We start from the raw sequence: 14,979 nt of genomic DNA on the forward strand, positions 1-14,979 counted from the left end.
CTGTTGATAAAACTTCTTATTGAAATAGATATTCGTAGTGTAGATTTCTGTTTAATTGTAATTATATTGCAATACTTCCATATTAGCTGGGAATTGATTCCTGCGATTTACAATGAATAACGGGATCTTATTGTTTATAGATTAATGGAAGCATTGTATTTCCAATAATAAAACATGAAAAATATCTTCCAATTCTGTACTTAATAAATGTTAATTCTTAAACGGTGCCAAATTAATAGTTCAAATCTAAAAAATTGAACTCTTTTTTGTTGGGTTTTAATATATATATTTTATAGATTATTTAATTATGTGGACCATTGTTTCCTAATGCTTTCAAAAAATAACTACTTTTAAAGTTGTTTGAACGTTCTCTAATGTAATTTGTTACAGTACTTTTTACTGAAATTTTGGCCGACCAGTTCAGCTAAAATCTTAACCGAGATTTTCTTATTGAAGAGAAGCTTCTTAACGCAGGCTTCGGGATGGGGAGTCAACTGCGAAAAAACGAGCATCACGAAAAAGCTTCTCGATTTTTCTTGATACGAGGTTCCTGAATCATTCAGAATGAAGCGTTGAGATACGAGTTATTCAAAAACGATTCATTCATCTGATAGTTTTTTAAATTGATTTAAAAGTTGCAGCGGCGGGCATGGAGGAACCTGGAATACGTCGAGCTGAAGCCGAGTACATTGAACGGTTCAGACAATCTTTCGATACACGACATACAATGTATCAGATGTAGCAACCACCCCCTCCGAGACTGAAATCGAGAAAGGGATTTTTGAACTATACATCTATCGAGCCCCCTCCATGGTTCCCAAAAAGGGCTCCAACACCACCAGGACATGACCTGGACTGGCAAACGTGGGTAACTTTAAACCGGCTTTGAACTGGGGTTGCACCAACCAGAGTTAACCGCGCTAGATGGCGTCAAATAGAGCCTAACGACCTGAACTGCGAGTGCGGTGAGATTCAGGACTCTGAACATCTCCTAAAATGCACCCTCTGCCCAACCAAATGCACACTAGAAGATCTGTGGCAAGGAAATGCTTCTGGTGTTTCGGTGGCACAATACTGGTCGCAAAGGTTTTAATGTCTCATCGCTCGGACACGGAAAAATAAAAGTAAAGTAAGTAAATTGATTTAACACACACACACACACACACACACATATATATATATATATATATGTGTGTGTGTGTGTGTGTGTGTGTATGTGTGTGATATTTACTTATCAATTATGTATATTGCGTATACGTTATTTTCCTTCATTAATAATTCAAGGGGATTAGCAAAGCGGAAGAATTGACGACGGCCCTACGGGTTAGAGCGCCGGGCCTGCAAGTTGCATTTGGGTTTAGGGACGCTAGGCGGACTTTTGTACACATTAAGGATGTCGACATCGACACGTCTGACCAGGAAATTCATACAGCAGTGATTGGAGCGGTGGATAATTGCCGGATTACGTTCATTCGCCCTGCGTATGGGGAGACCAAAAATGCCACAGTTATTACGACGTACCGTGCCGCCAAACGATTGAAAGACGACAAGATCAGGATAGGATGGGTCCACTGTTGGGCGGCCATCCGAGAGCGGGACGACAGGTGTTTACGGTGCTGGGCCGTCGGGCACGTCTCGGGGACCAGTACTAGGGAAGACAGATCGAAATATTGTTTTCACTGTGGGAGGCCGGGGCATCAGCGGAGGGACTATATGGAACTTGCGTAATTTACGGTATGTGGCGGGGTGGGTCACCGGACCGAGGGATGTTTGTCATCTCGGTGAGCTGCTTGCGATTCGTCATCACTTGTGAGGAGCGTTGCATTGCCGCATGCTGAGGGATAGCGAGAGGGTGATGGATAGCCCCTTGCGGAGCTGCCGTTCGTCGGTGCTTGCGGGGATGGGCCGTGGGGATGAGGCAAGGGACTCTTGAGCCCCTGAGCTTGAAAAAGACCGACACCCGGCGGAGACGCCCCCTTCGTTTGAGGCGAAGGCGTAAAGACTGAGTCTCGGTTTCTGGGACGACATAGTCGGGTCTGGTTACTTCACTCTGGAGTTTAGAGACAGGCGTTGAAAGGAAAAGATCATGAAGGAAGGCATGACGGGCGGGCCGACCCGTCATGCCGGATATATATCCGGGAGACCGGGAGGCCTGTTTGAGTATATGGACACTCCCCTGAGCTGCGTAATACTTAATTGTGTGTCCGGATCTGGGAAGAGGGAACCAAAATAAAAAAAATCTAGTGTATGTTTGATTTTCGCTCGAATTATGTAGAATCTTAGCGTTTCCGATTTCTTTTTTAAAGATTTCTTTGAACAATTACTGAAGTTTAAAGTACTAAACTAAATTTTAAGTTTATTCTATGAATGGCTCTAACTTAACAGACTGCTGCCTTGTTAAATAGAAAACGTTTACCGAATTAATTGTAGATTTAGGTTTTCATTTGTATTCATGTCTTCGTTATCGTAGTATTAGAATTCTGCAATTTTAATTCTTTTAAAGAATTTTCTATCGGCTACTTATTATAATATCTAAACAAAGTTTTTAATGAATTTAAAATAGAAAAAATTGGTTAAGCATAATTTCAATTGGATATTCTTTATTTTCTTTTTAGAAACAGTTACGAACGTGATAAATCATAACCAGGAAGTAATGAGGGATTAACGAGTTTAATTATTTTTCAGTAGGCTTGTATTATCATAACAATTGTATGAGAAAGCTCATTTAATGAGTTTCTAGTTCATTGACCGGGAAAACTAATAATTTTATTTTAACATTTACATTATATTTATTTTTTTTATACCTAACGTAAACGTTACAGTTTGTTTAACTTATGAACAATAAGCAACCCCACGGTCCAATGACATCAGGACGATACGTATGACATGTAAATAAGGTGTATTCTTATACAGCCTCAGGCCGACAATTCCTTAGATGTGTGGTTAATTGAATCCCAACCACTAAAGTACACAGGTATCTACTACCTAATCAAATCTGTATAAAAATAACTTCGAATTTCAGAACCTTCGACTTCGAAAATCAGATGTTAAACAGATTTGAGAGACGATTTTACCACTAGACCAACTCGGCGGGTTGGGTTTGTATTAATCATAAAACATTAACTGTTATGATAATCGGTTACAGTATGACATTATCTGTCTCGAGATGAAAATTGTAAAAAAGAGGTAATATTTTGTGATAATATTTCTGCCATAGAACCGGAAGTTTATATGTTCGAATACCTGTTAGAGTTGATATTTTTTATATTATACAAAAATGTTTCGTTACAAAAAAATAGGTATGTAGCTGTTATTGTGTATCTGAGTGTAGTTAATAAAGTGAATGATTAAATAAGGAATTAACAAATTATTAATCTTGACGACTAATTTAGGTGTCGAATATCAAACTTTAATTTCGTACGCTATTCTTCGGTGATATCAAATAAATTTATTATTTTTTAACTTCGTTTATTTACTTCTAAAAATATTTTTCATTATTATTATTACTGTTTTTATAACATTTAAAGTAAAACTCATGTAGAAGAGAGAGAGAGAGAGAGAGAGAGAGAGAGAGAGAGAGAGAGAGAGAGAGAGAGACATATATATGTATGTATATATATATATATATATATTCTATAACCATTATAAAAAATGATATTAGAATTATTTATTTTTATCTATTTTTACCGTATTATTATAATTATAAAAAATTAGTCATAGAGTAGTACAATTTAAATATTATCTTTTATACTTCGAGATAGCTATGACGTATCCATCGCAACTTCAGTGGGTATCATAACGTCATCACTATTCCAGCAAAACCGCATTTCGTTTGAAATTTAAAAAGAAATTGCAAAAAGGGTTCATCGATGAATAAATTTTCTTTTTAATTAAAATAAACTATACGAACCCGTTATACGAACTATATTACCCCGGACCGCTAAACAAGGGTTCCTGGGTAATATGAAAGATTGACCGAGTCCATTATCAGTCTGAGCTTTTAGATACTTTACATTTTTACTTTCCCATTTAGGTAGAGCTAAAGCAGGGCTATAGCTCTAGAAGGGAAAGCATTGTAATCGGTCAGATTTCGGCATATGCGGTTTTCACCGGATTTTGACGTTTTTACACCTACGGAACCCAAAAAACCGGATGGAAATTTTCCGAATGTTAATGTCCGTACGTACGCGCGTGCGCGTGTGTTCGGTTTTGGCCTCTAAATCACCTTATATCTTCAAAACTACTGGATCGATTATGACCAAACTTGGTCAGATTTCTTTGTTAGATTGATGCCATTATATTTTCAACTTAAAAGATCAAGGGGGTGAGGCTGTAGAGCATGGTCACCTTCAGTATCTCCAGATTTCGCCTAATTAAGGTCATATTTTCTTAGGCGTATTTATTAACGATTAAAAAATACAATATCTGCAGTTTTTCAAAATCGCACCCCTCCACCTTAAAAAATGCTATTGTAGTCATTTGCTATGTTGTGACATCGCAGGTGAGTGGTGGAATTAAATAAATGAATAATATTTAAAGTGTAAAAAAGTCATGGTCTGGCTGGGTGTCGAACTCGATCGCCCTGTTGACTGGATACCTGACGCGTTAAGCCTCGCGGCTACGACTGCCGACTGCACGAGCAAAATTTGTTCTGTGTAAATTGAGAAATTACACTAGTTTTAGTTAGTGCTGACCGTCGCCGCTAGTACCGCCACACCCATGCGAATTAAATACGGTATGCGCGCGCGCTTTATTTAAAATCATTGAATTAAATAAACGAAAAAGTATTATAGTTAAATAAAATGATAAATATTTTAAATTAAGTGTTTGTGTAAGCCGTGCATCAGAAACAACCTACAGTTGACAGCTTTTTAATAGTGCATTGCATTAAAGTAACAGTAGTATATTAAAATGTTAATTTTTTTTGGTTGAAAATAGGTCGAATTCTCGAATCCTTAGATGAGAAGATAGGCATATGGTAAACTTTAAGTAAAGTTTTCTTCTTTAGAATTTGACATATACTGTATTTACAGTAAATCTACAGCAGTTGTTATATCCTGGAACATTATTCACTTTGTACTAGCTGCACTGGGTTTTTCCCGATGAGTTTCAAGCTAAATACGATAAAACGTGAAGAATGATCTTGTTTTATTTCCTAATCACTTTTCTGTATAACCTATACAGTTTCATATCAATATTTATTTTAAGAAATACTGAAGAAAAGCGAAATAAAAACAGTTTTTTTTTATTACTCTTAAATCTAACCGGACTTTAAGTCGATCTAAAACTGTGACCTATTATCACCTGATCTTTATTCATTCTTTTCGTCTGTTTGGTTGTTTTGAGACGTTCAGACAGGAAGAAAATATATAGAAATATCTTCTACGTTGTATATAACTTATCAGTTTGTTTTATATTTTGCTAGTTCAGTTGTAATTTTGCGTTCTATTCTATGATCTAATTATTCTCACACCAATCGTAGTCCTGATTTCTGACCGATGAGTTTCTATTATACTCGTATGAATAAGAAATGTGTGTTTTTTCATCTTAATTTATTTATTTTTCTGCTACTAATTATCGTTTAGTTTTGTATGTTTTTTATACTTACTTAATGTTTTCGATGGATATCGTTTGTTATCAGAAGGAATAAAAAAAATTAAAATTAAAATGAACATGCAAAATGAAATATAATTGGTTTTTTTTTAAAGTTAATTTGTCTACAAAACAGGCATTACGTTAAATTAAGTAATTATAGGATTTTTGTCTTTATAAAATTAAATTTTGTTGATGGATGAATAAAAAGCGTTTTTTTTTCGACTTTTATTGTCGATTATAGCTTTGAAGATAAGATGCCGATAACTTACTTTCATGTATGAGTTATATAATGAAAGTACTTTTGCAAAATATCGAATCGCATTTTCACTTTTTAATATCGCTACATTCAAAAAGGTAATAATGGTTAAATTCTGTAACTATACACTCTATATTATTCAGACTATTTAAACAAATCAATTCTAATTTTTTAAAATTTTAATTTAAAATCAACCGTTCCTGGTTAAATTCTTACTTGAAAAATGTTGGAAAATTGCTATTTTAAAAACGTTTAAATTGAGAATAGGTAATGAGAAAATACGATTGTTACTTAATAAAAATATGATTCGATTTTTGTGCGTTTTACAGGGCGCGAAGTCGTGTTAGATTAAAATATTCTAAAAGGCTGTTTTTCATTAGTTTATCTTTTATATTTTGAAGAAATAAAAGCTACTAGGAATAAATTAAGTTGACCGTCGATTTTTACCGTTTTTTTGAAACCAGTTATCAAGCTTCAAATTTATTAACAAAGTTATAACATTATTTAAATTTGACATTATTTAAATTTGACTGTACTACCCATTATATAGCTATCTGTAGCACTGTAAAAGCAGAACCATTACAGTTTCCTATGTCAAGAAATAAGTGAGTAAGAAGCCACTTATGTATGTTTACATTAGTTTTTTCTTCTTTTTTAAATATACCTTACACGCCTACTTTTATTATATTCCTATAGATTTGTTAAAAAAAAAAAAAAAAAATACAATTGTGTGATAAAATAACGAGCCTTTATTGTAGATAAAGATTAGAAGTGTCGAATATTTGTCGATTATATGTCCAATTAATTAAGATTAAGGTTATTTTTTTATCTGCCATATATGACTAATAAAAAATTTAATTAAGTCATGTTTGTACTACCAGATTTTAAATCTCTCTGTTGGATTATTTAGAATTTTAATGTTAACTGTTACTGTTAACTGTTACGCCAACAATTTTGAAGCTTGTCGAATTCGCAACACTACCCTTATAATAACGTAATTTTATGTCTTCTGAGCAATTCTGTGTAAAACTACGGTGTGTCCCATAAGTTTCCATACGTAGAAAAAATAAAATTTTTTATGAAAACCATTTTTATTTATCTTTTTATTACCTGCATAACTCCAGTTGTGCTTAAACGTATCCTTCAGCAATGTAGGACACGCATCGAAATGTGTTTTCAAAATGATGGTAGATATGTAGAACATATTATACAGTTCATCCCACGAAGAAACTTTTAGAACATGATCTACTGGTGAAAATAAAGAAAATCGTTAATACAAACATAGGTCTGGAAACGCTTTGTTTTCGAGTTGCGGCTAGCGAAAGATTTCGCCCGGATTTCAGCTCTTCTAATAAAAAGAAGTCTTACTGTAATTTTTTGGATACAAAAATATCAAACATACGACGTCTGACAAACGTCGCTACATCAGACATAAAACACAAAATTCGGTGTCGAAGAACAAGTTTTTTTTTAAGTTTGTACTACAATAGCTCTGTTAAATGACTAAAAATAGGGGATAATGTAGTTACGAAACTTGTAAAGAATTTAATTCTGAGAAAATTAATGTAAATACAGCCAATAAAAAGTAAATAAAAACGTTTAAAAATCGATTTTTACTTCGTTGTACGAAATAAAGGAAATATTGTGATCGGGAAAAGTTTAGGTTTCAACGGAAATATCCATTTTGATTATCCTTGAATCCATTTTGACTAGTTTCGACGTGACATCTGTACGTACCTATGCATCTCGCAAAACAGGTATCCTATGTATCTCGCAAAACTCAAAAACGATTAGCCATAGGATATTGAAATTTTGGATTTAGGACTGTTGTAATATCTAGTTGTGCACCTGTCCTTTTGATTGCAATCTACTAAATCGAAAGTGTCCAAATAAGCCCAACATCCAAAAACATTTGGATTCTGAACTTCTTTAACTGCAATAAGAGAAGCCCTCATTGAGAGCTTTTCAACGATATATCTCAAGTGGTACTTATTTTTATTGATTCCAGAGTTATAGTCAAATAGCACTTTAATTAATGAAATTTTTGGATCTTAGAAGGGGAAGGCACATCGGTTCGAATGAGACATCATACCTTTTTTTTAATTTAATTAAATTGATTTATTAATAATTATTAACCTCTAATTTAAAAAAAAAAATACCTTAAATAATAATTCAGTAATAACAATGAAATTTTCAAAGAAAAAATGTGAAAAATATCAGAAGTTATTAATTAAATAAAATTTTATGTATTTTTCATTTAAAAAAATGTGTATGTGTAATTTAATAGGCGTACAAGCAAGTTATGCGATGTCCACATGAGATTTTTTTATTGAAGCAAAGTAGACGAAAAATAGATAGAAATCGTATTATTCTTTCTGTACCTAATAAAAATGTTTTTTTTTTTTTTTTAAAGAAAAACGGTAATACCTGAAAATGATTTTGAAAGAAATACCAAACTTATAAAACAATATTTTACCTTTGTATATTGAAGAATTTACACAGGTAGAACGAAATAATTACGTAAAACACTAAATTGAAATGTATGTTACTTTAGAAATATTTAAAAAAATGTTATTGCATAGGTTGGTGAACAGACTTATCAGGTGGTCAACAGACTGCTGTGTAAATGTGAAGGAGGGAGTCTCGAACAGTTAACTATAACTGAGGTTTGTTATTTTGTTACCACTTATCATTTTATGCATTTTATTTTTTTGTTTTGTTATATGAAGCAGTTTATTAAGTATAGAGAGAATAATACGATTCTCTGTCTTATTTTTCGTCTGTTTTGCTTCAATAAAAACCCGATTTTTAAAAGTTTTTATTTACTTTTTATTGGCTGTATTTACATTAACTTTTTCAGAAATAGATTCTCTTTAAGTTTTTTTACAAAATCTTCCGTATTTATTAATCATTTAACATAGCTATTGTACTACAAATATAATTAAAAAAAAAACACATTTTTACAACACGGAATTTTGTGTTTTACGTCTGATATAACGACGTTTATCAGACGTCGTATGTTTGATATTTTTGGGTTCAAAAAATTACAGTAGGGCTTCTTTTTATTAGAAGAGCTGAAATCCGGGCGAAACCTTCGCTAGCCATAACTCGAAAACAAAGCGTTTCCAGACTTATCTTTATACTTAATCAAACATTTTCATTATTGTAACGAGTAGAACATGTTCTGAAAGTTTCTGTCTTTCTTCGTGGGATACTCTGTTTAAATAAAAATGGTTTTTATAAAACAAATTTTCTTTTTTTCTTTATGGAAACTTTGGAACATCTGTAGATTGAATTTTACTTGTTTGATATTTTAAAATGTTTATTTCAAACAGATATTTAGTTTAATATGTCAAAAAGATTATATATCGCATAACGAGTATTTATATCTACTATATATGATAAAATAAGAAGAGTAATCATCAATTTAATTTTGGCATACTTAATTTTCTTGTTTATACTGTATAATAATATTACTTATCGGCTGATGTACCGGTTTTTGTACTTTTAATCTTAGGAATTCCCTTATAAACTTTTTAAGGATTGAATTTCGCGACCTTCCAGCCCTAACCCAATGAAACCTAGTTAAAAATATTTAGCTGCGTTGATAGCGGCGGATTTGAAAATGTATATAAGAAGTGTACACACATGAGCAATTTACAAGTTCCAACTTGATGTATACGTGCTCCTTCTAATTTGGTCTGCTTGCATAATATTCGCTGTGAGAACGTCTTGTTTGAACATGCATATGATACGTTTGAACACGTCGTGCTCTCGGCAGTATAAATGAGGCATAAGTGATTGCAGAATGTTTAGTTGTTTAGAATGCAAATCGTGCATCTAGTGTCTTTATTTAAGTTTTTGAAAGCGTAATAAGTTCATTGAAAATAATAATAATTTCGGTATTGGTTTTGACGTGACAACGTCTTATAAATCGATGAACGCCGGCAGCACGCACGAAAAAGCATGACTCATTGTCCCGTTCCGCCTGAGCCGAGCATACGAGCGAGAGCGCGGCACGAGCAAGAGAGAGGCACGATCGGCCTAAGTGTTTGGTTTGTGCCGCATCTGTCTCTCTTCCACTCGATTGGCCCATGCGTCCGAGTATAAGAGAGACAGCCGCAGCACACAACTTACACCTACACGTGAACTGTTTTCGTCAATCGTTAATAAAGTAAATTGAAAAGTTTATGTGGTTTTCATTGTTTATAACACAACAATTGCGGCAATAAAGGTAAATAATTGATTGTGCGTAAATGATTGTTATTAATGTAAGATTAAAAATTAATTTTTAACCTCACACATGTCATAACAATGTGTCTAAAATGACAATGTGAACCGGCCAACCGCCGTGCGAGGAAATCTACTATTTTATCAAACAGGTTAGAGCGGGCTTTTCAAAAGCAGCAATTTCATAAATTTGATTTAAATTTTCAATTTCGTCATTTCAAATTAACAATTTATTGTCATTGATTTGATTTCAGTTTATTTCTATAATTAATTTATTCATGATTATATTTAAACAAATTATTTAAGTTAAACTTGCAAAAACTATAAATAATATTTAAAAATTGAATATTAATGTTTTTTACCAGAATTTCGATTTACTTAACACGAGTTTTAAAAATATTTAGAAGTTTTAATGACAAGTTGAACCGCCTAACCGTCATGCAATGGAATATACTATCATGTCAAGCAGGTTTTGGTGGGCTTTTCAAAAACAGCAATTTCATGAATTTGATTTATGATTTCAGTTTCATCGTTTTAAATTGACACTTTTCAACATTGATTTGATTAAAGTTTATTTCTATAACAAATTGTTCATAATTATTTTTGAACAAATCATTATTAAACTTGCAAAAATTATTAATATTAATTATTATTATTAAATGAAATGAAAAATGGAATATTAACGTGTTTCATTAGCTAATTAAACAATCACTTCGATTCAATTTATTTGTTTAAACAAGTAATTTTTTAAAACATCCAAATCATGGATGAATTTAATTAATTGGTATTTTCATCTAGCCCAACGCCAGTTTCTCAAAAAACATGTGTTTACTTCATAAGGATAACAAGTTTTTTTTTTGTGACATTACCATCAAAGGTAGACGAATATCGCGGGCGCAAAGCTCCCGCGACATTGTCGGCCTTTGCAAGACGTTGTCACGCTCAAATCTCGTGCGTAGTTCCACACAAACCAATTTTTTTTAGTTTGCGGTCAAATGGTGTAACTGTGTTTTTTTAAATTAAATTCTTATCCAAAATTGATAAATTTGTGAAAAAACGAAGTGAGTCATCTACATCCAGTGAATCGATGGGTAAAAGGACAAGATTGTACAAATACAGTTATTTAAATTATGGTATTACCTCGTGGATGAAAAGACACAGTGTGCTTACAAATCCTCTCTGATGAAAGTATGAAGTTATCAAAATTAATTCGAGACTTGGAAACTAAACATCCAGGTCATAAAAGCAAACCCTTGGAATTTTTCGAAAGAAAATTACATACTTTGAGAAATCAACGAGCTTCTATTTGTAAATCAAGCCAAACTGATAAAAACAACCCTGGACGCATCTTATCTCGTAGCATTAAGGGCAGCTAAGATGTTTAAACCGCATACAAACGCAGCAGAAAACCTCATATTGCCTGCTGCTCAACTGCAGGCAATAAATGCTGGTTGCTGCTCAATCATGTCAATTTATGGTCAGTGTTTTAATAGGCGTGGAAGAAGCAAAAACTTGAAAACATCCGCCTTTCAAACGATACAGTATCAAGGCGAATCGATGACATGACTGCCGATGTGCGCGATCACATAATTCAGCGAGTTCAACTAATATTTTAGTATTCAATTTGATAAATCAAAAGATGTGGCAAATATTTCTCAATTCTTATGTTTTGTGAGATATGAATGCGATAGGAACAGATCAATCAAAGAAAATGTGGTGTTATGCAAATGAGTACATATTAATGCAGCAGGATGTCTTTTTGATATGAAGCTACTAAAAACTATAACATAGATTGGACAAAATCTATTGCAGAATGTAGTGATTGTGCAAAGGCGGTAACAAGAAAGAAGAGTGGTTTTTTGAAAAAAAATTTAAAAGTTTGTCTATACCAAGGGCAGAATGGACGCACTGCCTCCTTCATAGATATGCTCTTGCCATAAAAAATATGCCAGAAAATCTCAAACAGATTTTTTGTAAAGCTGTAAAAAGGGTTCATTATATTGAAAGTAGATCGTTACAGAATATGCTGTTTGCTACACTACGCGATGAAATGGGTCTAAAGAAAAATATTTCTTCTTTTCCATACAGAAGTGAGATCGTTATCGTGGGGAAAAGTGTTAACCCGGTTCTTGAAATTGCGAGATGAATTAATAATATTTTTCTAGGTAAACAAACGCCTTATTGTAGTATGTAATATTTTGTATTTACTCCATTCCGTGAGAATTAGCTGTTGGCTGCAGATTTCTACTGCTGTTCCAATATATGCATTTATTTGTGTTGATCGTGTAATATTTATAAATGTTTCATTTTAGACGTATTTTTTATGTACTTGCTGGATTGGTTTTGATAATTTATTTTATATGATGTTTATATTGTTGTGAGACTTGATGTTATCTGAGTTTTTTTTCTCTTGTATTTGTATATGTTACATTATTTCTTGTGTTTTCTGTGTATTTCTTACGTATTTTTTGCTGTATTTTGCATCTTGCACTATGTTTGGTGGACATTTTTCTTTGTATGTAGTTTCATAATCTGTTTTCTGTATCTTGATGTATTGTGATGTATGATGCTTGCTGTTGGTTTGCTGTGACTGATGTGTTTTTTTTTTTTTGTTGATATTCCTATAGTGATGCGATTGCATTATGACCTATGAATGTGTGAGTGGGCATATCACCCCCCCCACCCTTTCAGAAGCAATGCTTCACTAGCGGTACCAGAAAGGGTGGTGATTTAGTCGGTAGTGCTCAGGTGTACGTACGCAAATTAATAACATCTTGCGGGACCTGTTAGCGAACCCAACATTGCTTACGCGTCCGTAAATGGGATTCCTCACCTTTTTAACAAAAAAAAAAAGGAAAAAAGGGATAAACAAACGCCATTATGGCTTTTTTTTTTACAAAATAATGAGTAAATGTTGGTTTAGCTAATATATTTTCGCGTTTAAACGATTTGAATGTGAATTTAAAGGACTTGATAAAAACATTTTATTAATGACAAACAAAGTTCATGCTTTCATTAAGAATCTGAATTATTTGCCTTCAAAGCACAAAACTTTCATATGTTTCCACTTGCTTCCGATTATATTGAGAAAAATTTGGATGAAGACGACACTATCATTCATCACAGTTTAGATAGCATGAAGATGAATTTGCATGAGCCAAAAATTCAGTTAGCGGAGTATTTCTCGGAAGATAAAAATGATTTCTCGAAGAGATGAATTCATTTAGTGAAAACGTTGTTGCAGCTGCTAAGTTGCAGGTTGACATTCACGACCAGCTAATCGAAATGCATGCCGATAAAACGTTACAACTGCAATTCACATCTGAAGATTTAGATAAGTTTAGGCTTGCTTGTCGAAGTGAATATGGAAATTTAGTTACAGAAACATTGAAATTATTAATCCCTTTCGCCACGTCTTACCTCTGTGAAAAGGGATTTTCGTCTGTGGTTTCGGTAAAAACTAAATGTAAGAATCGTCTTTTATCACTTGAGAACAATTTGCTTTGTGTGTTTCTAACATATCCACCTATGGAGAAACTTTTAAATGAAAAACAAACGCAACGTTCTCATTAATTCATTTTCTGTACATGTGTAATTATAAATGTAAGTAAAATGTTTATAATAAATTATCTTTTATCATAAAATGATTTCATTATTGTTTACGTGTAAAGTTGTAGGCTAATTTCGCGACCCCCCCCCCCCCCATTCATATCACCGCGATCTCCAGGTTGAGAAATGCAGAATTATATAATAACTTTTCTTTGTAGACTATGAATAATTTTGTTATCGACTTTAAATTTACGTTGCAGTAGTTATAGTTTTCTACTGACCTTGAAAGAAACCACGGTCGTTATAGTCCAAAGCGTTTATTACATAATTATTTGGCTGAGTAATTATGTAGATAATTTCGTATTACGTAATAACCGGTTTATGCTTGTTTATATATATATATATATATATATATATTTATTTAACAAAAAAGTAATATTTATTGCTTATGTTTTATCAGTTATTAAATTATATTAGTCGCTTTTATTTATTATTTTTAATTTGATTTGTCTCACATTGGTTAGGCTTTCGCCTTTCACACCCTGGTATCTTTGAAATTTATTTTTTTTTTTGTCTTCAGTCACTTGACTGGTTTGATGCAGCTCTCCAAGATTCCCTATCTAGTGCTAGTCGTTTCATTTCAGTATACCCTCTACATCCTACATCCCTAACAATTTGTTTTACATATTCCAAACGTGGCCTGCCTACACAATTTTTCCCTTCTACCTGTCCTTCCAAAATTAAAGCGACTATTCCAGGATGCCTTAGTATGTGGCCTATAAGTCTGTCTCTTCTTTTAACTATATTTTTCCAAATGCTTCTTTCTTCATCTATTTGCCGCAATACCTCCTCATTTGTCACTTTATCCACCCATCTGATTTTTAACATTCTCCTATAGCACCACATTTCAAAAGCTTCTAACCTTTTCTTCTCAGATACTCCGATTGTCCAAGTTTCACTTCCATATAAAGCGACACTCCAAACATACACTTTCAAAAATCTTTTCCTGCCATTTAAATTAATTTTTGATGTAAACAACTTATATTTCTTACTGAAGGCTCGTTTAGCTTGTGCTATTCGGCATTTTATATCGCTCCTGCTTCGTCCATCTTTAGTAATTCTACTTCCCAAATAACAAAATTCTTCTACCTCCATAATCTTTTCTCCTCCTATTTTCACATTCAGTGGTCCATCTTTGTTATTTCTACTACATTTCATTACTTTTGTTTTGTTCTTGTTTATTTTCATGCGATAGTTCTTGCGTAGGACTTCATCTATGCCGTTCATTGTTTCTTCTAAATCCTTTTTATTCTCGGCTAGAATTACTATATCATCAGCAAATCGTAGCA

General features: G+C 33.0%; 1 protein-coding gene across 1 annotated transcript in view; it reads left to right on the forward strand.

Moving 5' to 3' along the window:
* The window catches only part of LOC142321684 (zinc-regulated GTPase metalloprotein activator 1-like), a 443,413-nt gene that overhangs the window by 50,540 nt on the left and 377,894 nt on the right, over window positions 1-14,979 (forward strand). The gene's annotated exons all lie outside the window — the stretch shown is intronic.

This window comes from Lycorma delicatula, chromosome 3 (assembly GCF_047948215.1).
Source record: "Lycorma delicatula isolate Av1 chromosome 3, ASM4794821v1, whole genome shotgun sequence".
Classification (NCBI taxonomy): Eukaryota; Metazoa; Arthropoda; class Insecta; order Hemiptera; family Fulgoridae; genus Lycorma; species Lycorma delicatula.